This window comes from Staurois parvus, unplaced genomic scaffold (assembly GCF_062004578.1).
Source record: "Staurois parvus isolate SC_StPar_1 unplaced genomic scaffold, SC_StPar_1.0 ptg000946l, whole genome shotgun sequence".
NCBI classification, from domain to species: domain Eukaryota; kingdom Metazoa; phylum Chordata; class Amphibia; order Anura; family Ranidae; genus Staurois; species Staurois parvus.
Window position 1 is genome coordinate 1,707,784 of NW_028318742.1, and position 8,801 is coordinate 1,716,584.

Below are 8,801 nucleotides of genomic sequence, written 5' to 3' on the forward strand. Positions count from 1 at the left end.
AGGTGGTAATCACGGCGAGGTGGTAATCGTGGCGAGGTGGTAACCATGGCAAAGTGGTAAACGTGGTGAGGTGGTAACCATGGCGAAGTGGTAAACGTGGTGAGGTGGTAACCATGGCGAAGTGGTAAACGTGGTGAGGTGGTAAACATGGTGAGGTGGTCACCATGGCAAAGTGGTAAACATGGTGAGGTGGTAAACGTGGTGAGGTGGTAATTGTGGTGAGGTGGTAACCTTGGCAAGGTGGTAACCATGGCGAGGTATCAGGAGCCAGAGCATGGTTTAAGCAGCAGAGGGTCAGCTCAGACCACAGTTGGTGATGACCAGAAAGCATTCTCTTCAGGTAACCACTGAATTGCCCTGTGTGCTTGGATTGTGAAGATTGGCCATTGAAGAAGATTTCATCAGAGGACTTCACAATTGCAAAGATGACCTCACAACGCCAGATTATCGACGAAGTGGCCAAACAGGCTGGTGAGGAACTTGGCAAGTGGTTGGCTGCCCTTTTTGAGCAGCTAACGCCAGAGGCCACCCTCCAACAGCCGGATGATGCAGAGAAGGAAAGGTTGGAAGCGAGGATCAGAAAGTTGGAGAGTCAAGTAAGTATCCTGACCTCTGCACTGGAACAGCAGGAAAAGCTAAACACAGACACGGCAGAGGTTCAAAATGAACTAGCGGCCCAGAAGAAAGTGCATCTGGAAAAGGAAGAAGCCACCCAGATGATGAACGAGTTCGCAAAGCTGCAAAAACAGCTGGAAGAACAAAAGGAGATGCAGCTCGAGGCACAGGACATGACGCAGGCTGACCTTGTACAGTTTTCTAAGGATCCGGCCGCACAGAGGATGCAGAACAAACTCGCAGAGCTGCAAAAAGAGCTCAAAAACCAGCTGGAGACACAGAAGATGCAGGCCAACCTTGGACAGCTTTCCAAAGAACCGGGTGCACAGAAGACACAGAGTGAATTCGCAGAGCTGCTAAAAGAGTTGGAAAACCAAAGGCAGATGCAGCTGGAGACACAGAAGGAAGTGCAGGCTGGCCTTGGACAGCTTTCCAAGGAACCGGCTGCACAGAAGATGCAGAACGAATTCTCAGAGCTGCAAAGAGAGCATGAAAACCAGCTGGAGACACAGAAGGAGATGCAGGCTGACCTTGAACAACTTTCTAAGGAACTAGCCGCACAGAAGATGGAGAATGAATTCTTGGAGCTGCGAAAAGATCTTGAAAACCAGCTGGAGACACAGAAGGAGATGCAGGCTGACCTTGGACAGCTTTCCAAGGAACCGGCCACACAGAAGATGGAGAATGAATTCTTGGAGCTGCAAAAAGATATTGAAAACCAGCTGGAGACACAGAAGGAGATGCAGGCTCACCTTGGACAGCTTTCCAAGGAGCTGGCCGCACAGAAGATGCAGAACGAATTCTCGGAGCTGCAAAAAGAGCTTGAAAACCAGCTGGAGTCACAGAAGAAGATGCAAGCTGACCTTGGACAGCTTTCCAAGGAACCGGCCACACAGAAGATGCAGAACAATTTCTCGGAGCTGCAAAAAGAGCTCGAAAACCAGCTGGAGTCACAGAAGAAGATACAAGCTGACCTTGGACAGCTTTCCAAGGAACCGGCCACACAGAAGATGCAGAACAAATTCTCGGAGCTGCAAAAAGAGCTTGAAAACCAGCTGGAGTCACAGAAGAAGATGCAAGCTGACCTTGGACAGCTTTCCAAGGAACCGGCCACACAGAAGATGCAGAACAAATTCTCGGAGCTGCAAAAAGAGCTCGAAAACCAGCTGGAGTCACAGAAGAAGATGCAGGCTGACCTTGGACAGCTTTCTAACAAACTGGTCGCACAGAAGATGCAAAACAAATTTACCGAGCTGCAAAAAGAGCTGGAAAACCAAAGACAGATGAAGGTGGAGACACAAAAGGAGATGCAGGCTGACCTTGGACAGCTTTCTAAGGAACCGGCCGCACAGAAGATGCAGAACAAATTCGCGGAGCTGCAAAAAGAGCTAGCAAACCAAAGGCACATGCAGCTGGAGACACAGAAGAAGATGCAGGCTGACATTGTACAGCTGCAGACAGAGCTGGCATCCCAGAGGAAGCTGCATCTGCAAGAGGCACAACAGGCACAGAAGATGCAGAATGACTTTGCATGCCTACAAAAAGAGCTGGAAACGCAAACAAAGGCACAGACAGACATTGCAAAGTGGCAGAGTGACCTCGAGACCATGAGAAATACACAGCAAGACATCAAGACGCAGCAGAAACAATTAATAGAACAGGTCACAAAGGTAAGATCATTGATAGCCTAACTGATTCTGCACATAGTCATAACACACATCCGATTCCTAATTGGCACATGATGGGCAATGTCTATGGCTGTTTCCAAAGGTAGAAAAATCATTTAAAATAAATGTATCTTTCCCAGTAGGGTTAGGGGAAGTTTGACCCACGTTCCTAAACTATCTTTTAACCGCTGCACCAGCTGCACCAGTTCTTGCATGGCAAGACCACTTACTGTTAGCTCACATATATATTCTTACTATTATAGCCAAATTTACCACCCTAACTCCTCCCACAGTTTTTACACTACATAGACAGTAATATACTGAAACGTGCAGATTGTTCCCAATTGGTGTGCTATTACTTCGTGTAACGTCTCGCTGAATGGTTCACGAAATATCGCCGTTTTTGCGGTGAAATTGGTCCCATAGGAATGAATGGCGGAATGTTCAAAACTAGAGTGGGAGCTGACAAAAGCTAGAGTGTGAGCTGAAAAATCAGGACATGATTTCTAAACTGCCATCACTCCCTCATTTTCAAGCCCACCTACACAAATCTTATATCAAAACATTCAGCTATCCCTGCTAAAATGTCCACGGCTAAGCCATAGTCCGGATAGTTTTCACAATATGACCATTTGTTTGCAACTCACGCCACGAATTGACATTCATTGAAACTGCACTCTAGCCACCACCCACTCCATAAAGTTACTCTGCCCAGTCCAACCTTTTCACAGTTACTCCAGCCACTCCAACCACACAACAGTTACTCAAGCCACTCCACCCAGTTACTCCGCCCACTCCAGTTGTAGACTACTGGTGGAGGCAAGAACACTTCACACAATTTCCTTAGAAATTGTAGCTTTTCTAGTTAGATATATAATGTTGGAGAGACAACTGAATCTCAATCCCTAAATAGCGAAATCAGGAGACCACCTGCAGAGGAGTTGAGTGGGGAAGCAGAGGCGTATGAGAGGGGTGAAATGGGAAAATACTGGATTTACCCCAGTTCACCCTAAATCCATAAAATTCACCAAACTGAGAAATAACTTGCAGGGCTGTATGAAGCGAAGAAGTAGAATCCGCCAAGTAGAGAATCATATTATTAGCATATAATTATGTTTTTTCCTCCAGGCCATTAACCATGCAACCTCTGATATCCGAATGTTGTCAGATAAAAGCAGCAAGTGGCTTAATGGCTATAGCAAACAACACGGAAGAAAGGGGGCACCCTTGTCGAGTGCCAAGATGCATAGGAAATGGCTCAGTGACTTGATTGTTTATCCTTAGTCTGGCCAAAGGGGCAGTATATAAGAGTTTAACTCATTTAATAAAGGTAGCACCAAAGCCAAACCGCTCAAGGACCACAAAGAGATAAGGCCATTCAATAGAATCAAATGCTTTATGAGTGTCAAGTGATACCACCACCCTAGTTTCTGGCTCTTGAAGGGAGAATTGTAAGTTCGTAAATAACTGAAGTAGGATAACAGCCATAGAGCGCCCAGGAATAAACCCAGTTTGATCTGCATGTATAATTGTGTCTATGATCAAATTCAGCCTAAGAGCCAAGACTTTAGCTAGAATCTTAGCATCCATATTGATTAAACCAATAGGGCAATAAGATTCACAATATTATTATACAGGATTTATATAGCACCAACAGTTTGCACAGCGCTTTACGAAATGAAGGTAGACATTACAGTTACAATACAATTTGGTACAAGAGGAAACAGAGGGCCCGCCTCGTAAGAGCTTACAATCCAGGAGACAGAGTTGAGTGATACAAAAGGTAATAGCTGATGGAGGAAACAAATGGCGGTTTACTAGTTTGAAGCAGGATAAGCTTCTTTAAAGAGAAGGGTTTTCAGGGATCGTCTAAAGGTGGATAGATTAGGAGACAGCCGGAAAGATTGGGGTAGGGAGTTCAATATTTAGGGTCCTTGTTTAGTTTGGGTATAAGAACTATTAATGCTTCTCGTGAAGATTCAGAAAGCACTGTGGTCTCCAAAGGCATCATTATACATCTAAAGTAGTTTAGGGGTAAGATAATCAGAATAAGTTTTATACCAATCAATGGGGTACCCATATAGACCAGGTGTTTTGTTGGGATGAAAAGAAGCAATGGCAGCATCAATTTCTTCCTTGGTGATAGGTGAGTTAAGTGTATCAGCCACATCACCTGGTAGTTGAGGAAGGCGAATTTGTGCCAGGTAGGATAGAAGGTCCTCTGTGCTATAATCAACCCTGGAGGTGTACAACTGAGTGTAAAAATCAGTAAACACCCGAGCAGGGACGGACTGACCATTTGGAAACTTGGGCACTGCCCAAGGGCCCGGGGTCAGTAGGGGGCCCCAAGAGATGCCCCTGGTACCTTTTTCATAGGCTTTTTTGAGTTTGGGCAAGGACACAGGGGCCCCATGATCCCCTATTGCCCAAGGGCCCCATGAGTTGTCAGTCCGCCCCTGAACCCGAGTAATCTCTTCTGGGGCGGTATGAAGTACCTGTGAGGCATCATAAACACAAGGTATAGAGAAGGCTGGGACATCCAGTCTTGCCAGGTAGACTAATATTTTACTATTCTTATCCCTAAATTCAAATATACATTGTTGATAAATCAACTTCTTTTGAGTCTTTTCTACCAAAATCAGATCACGCTGCGTAGTAGCCTCTTTCCACAGCTTTTAATTACTAGAAGAGGGGTTTTTAACATATTTCAGTTCAGCTTCCTAGACAGCCTGTTCATGCGTAGACACCTTCCAGGCCCTATCTGATCTAAGTTGTTTAGTCGTCCTCATAATATTGCCCTTTAAAGTAGCCTTAAAGGCATCCCAAGCAATAGCAATTGAGGTATCCACAGAATTAGAATTCCAATAGTCACAAATGTCAGTAGCAGTCTTGAAGAAAAAAAACTCCTCTTATAGCCATAAAGGACCTGATCTCCATACGACATATCCTACTGGGGCAGCCAAATCAATTTTTACTAACAAAGGGGAGTGGTCAGAAATAGCTCTAGGTAAATATTTAAAGTGGTTGTAAAGGCTCAAGTTTTTTCACCTTCAAACGTTCTATACATGAAGGTAAAAAAACCTTCTAAGTGCAGTATCCCCCCCGGCCCCCTCAATACTTACCTGAGCCCCATCGAGACTCAACAATGTGCACAACAGTCTCGGCTGTCACGGGTCTCTGCCTCCTCATTGGCTGAGAAAGCATTGGCTCCTGCTGCTGTCAATCACAGCCAGTCAGCCAATGAAGAGAGAGAAAGGGGCAGGGCCAAACCATGGCTCCATTTGTGAATAGACACACGGAGCAGCAGGTGCCCCCCATAGCAAGCTTCTAGCAAGCAAGCAGAAAGGAGGAGCCAGGAGAGCCTGCGGGGGACCCGAGAAGAGGAGGATCCAGGCTGAGGTTGCTCTGTGCAAAACCACTACACACAGCTGGTAAGTATAGACATGTTTGATATTTTACAAAAAAATAAATAAATTAACCTTTAGAATCACTTTAACCTCTAGAACACGATGGAGAAGGTCTGAAGATACAAAACACAAATCTAATCGAGAAAGCAAATTGTACATAGTAGAATGATAGGAGTATTCCCTAGCTTGGGGTTTTTTCCAGCGCCAACAATATGTCAAGTTGTATTTGGCCACATAATCACCCAATGGGGAGGATTGATGAGGGTAAACACATGATCTATCCAGGGCATTGGAAAGTACAATATTAAAATCTCCAGCCAAAAGTATGGGGCCCTCCACCACCGAAAGTACATGCGCCATTACTTGATCCCAAAAGGTCACGGTAAAAGGAGAAGGAATATAAAGAGCAACAAAAGTGCAAGACTGCCACAACATATCTGCCAAATGGTTCCGTAACCACAGTGGTAATGGAAAAGCCCAACAGTTTGGAGATTAACATCGTAACCCCTCTAGAATAATTAGAGTATGTGGAATGAAGAGTGTGGGCCATGGTTTGGAGATTAACATCGCAACCCCTCTAGAATAATTAGAGTACGTGGAATGAAGAGTGTGGGCCACAAAGCCATCACTTTAGAACCAAAAAGATGAGTTTCCTGTGGAAATATCAGGTGAGGTTTATGTTTCTGTATATATTGAAAGACCAGTGAGTGTTTAATTTTAGAGTTAAGGCCTTTGACATTCCATGAGACCACCATTAAACTCTGCGTAGCTATCTTCCAAAATAGGAAAAGGTAAAGCCCCAAAAAAAGGGGGGAAAAGAAAAAACAATAAAGGTAGCGGCTAAAAGTAGGGGGAAGAGGCAGGTCAAAAAAGCATACAGAAGAATAAATCTCATAGTCAGTAAATTGTGCAATACAAAGGTATCATCAATTAACATAACAATTGACTTAAGCACCAGCAACCAAAAAAAAGGGAAAAAAAACAACAAACTACTATTTCCCAAAAAAAATGCAACAGTACATATAACATAGTACCAACAAATTCCCCCCATCCAGCTCATAATCCCCAAATGAGTATGGGCTTGTACCCTGAACCAAGAAAAGAACAGAGGGTGCAGTTCAGCCCCGCCCAGCCGGACAAGACAAGGAGAAATAATATAGGAGTGAGTTACAAAAGGTCCTGAGATGCTGCTCCTCCGTGGTCCTCTGTTCCAAAAGGAAGAGGCAGCCATGCTGTATAGAATCATAAAAGTACCTCCAACCCGGCAGCCCCCTCATCAAGATAGGAGAAGAAAAAAGGATAGGAAAGAAGACCGAAAAACCAGAAGGATGAGGAGAGCTGCCGGGCGCCAGATGGGAGTTCAAAACAGAAGAAGAAGCTTCACCATAGCAACTGTAGTTCAGGATTTGCCCATAGATTCCAGTCAGTGATCCGCCTCTGTGAGATGGGGAAACAGCTTTCATTGAACACTGATTGAAGTAAATTAAAAACGTTCTGACTGACATTCTGCAGTTTAGCCACAAGATGTCACTGTTTTTTCTAACACAGCCTCAGACTGCATAGAGATTTCTATGTTGATGAAGGGGTGGGGTTTTTACACTTGGAGAGTGAACAGGAAAAGGAGAGGAGAGCAGCTATGCTTGAGAGAGAGAAGGGGGGCTGTGTGATCTGAGAATCCGATGCCATCCAGATGTGAGGACAGCCCTCCATAATCAGAAATTCAGTTGAGTGAAGCTGATGGTGTTCAAGACGCTGATCCTGTTCAGAGAAAGGAAGATCGTTGCCAGGAAGGCTGATGAGATCGCATGCTTGTTGGAGAGACAACTGTTCTGAGTCACCAGCGGATACAAGGCAGACCCGGGTCGTGCACGCACCTCATTTCAGTGTTGGCGCCTCCAGAGACTGAGACAGGCCTATAGTTAGTTAGTTAGGGTCTCTGTTTGTGTCAGGCCACAAGTGTTGTTACTGATCATTGGAAGGACTCTACAACTTAAAGTGACATTTCACATTGGAGAGCTGATAAAATCCTACAAACTCAAGCCAGACTGGCATTTTGCTCAGAAGGAATACTCATGCACGTGCTACAGGACTAGTAATGGGAAGGGGAATACTGTAGATTTGTTTAATACTGTAAGCTGTTGTGCTTCACCACAGGCTAGCCCATACCATACACCCATACACTGATTCCTGCTCTTTTAGGGTAATACCAGGTAAGGTGTGGCAGCTTAGTTGTGCCCGCCAGTAGGTAAATTACTACACTTTCTACCTTCATCCATCAGAAGGTGCCGTGCTGTGCATCACAAGGGTCTCAGCCTTGTGTAAATTTATTGTATATTCCAGCATTTGTGGTTTTGTTTATTTGCCACATCTAAGTAAAATTCTGTTGTGACAAAAGCTGGTGTTGGGGTTGCTTTCCTCATTCGTGCCTTCACTGTATCCTGGGGAGCCCACCCCGGTACACGGCTTACACCTCTGCTGGGGCAGTGAAGAATAGAGCCTTGCCATTATGGACCACATGCAGCCTAGCCAGGTATAGCATGCTGTAAGCACTCTGAAAAGCAGTACATTGTTTCTGTTTCGCAGCAGAGAAATCAGGGGAGATATTGATGACATTATTGTTATAACCTAGATCAGGTAGCTCATGGGCCTTGCGGAGTGTCGCATCGCGATCCCTGAAGTAAAGGATACATGCAAGAGGCGGTCTGGCTGGGTCTCTGGATTCTTGCCCTCCGCCCCCTCAGAGAATTCCAGAACGTGGAAATTATTCTGTCTAAGGCGGTCATCCTGATCCTCCAGTTTAGTTGCATGTACTCTCTGCTCATCCTGAACTTCTCTAAAGGAGGCAGAAAGAGGGCAGATGTCATCCTCCACTGTACTAAGCCGTTGTTCAGCATTAAAGACCCTATGACTCAATTTATGAACATCTTGCAGGAGAGAAAAGTCCACTCTAAGAGTCTCAATGTGGTTAGTAAGTGAGGCCTTGCAGTTCTTAATAGCTTCCAAAGTTAGAGTTGGCTCTGTTACCTGCTCCTCAGGGGCTTCGGAGACAACATCCCCAGGATCAGTAGTCAGCAGGTCAGCCGATGGTCGGGAAGTGGAGTCCAGCCAGTCT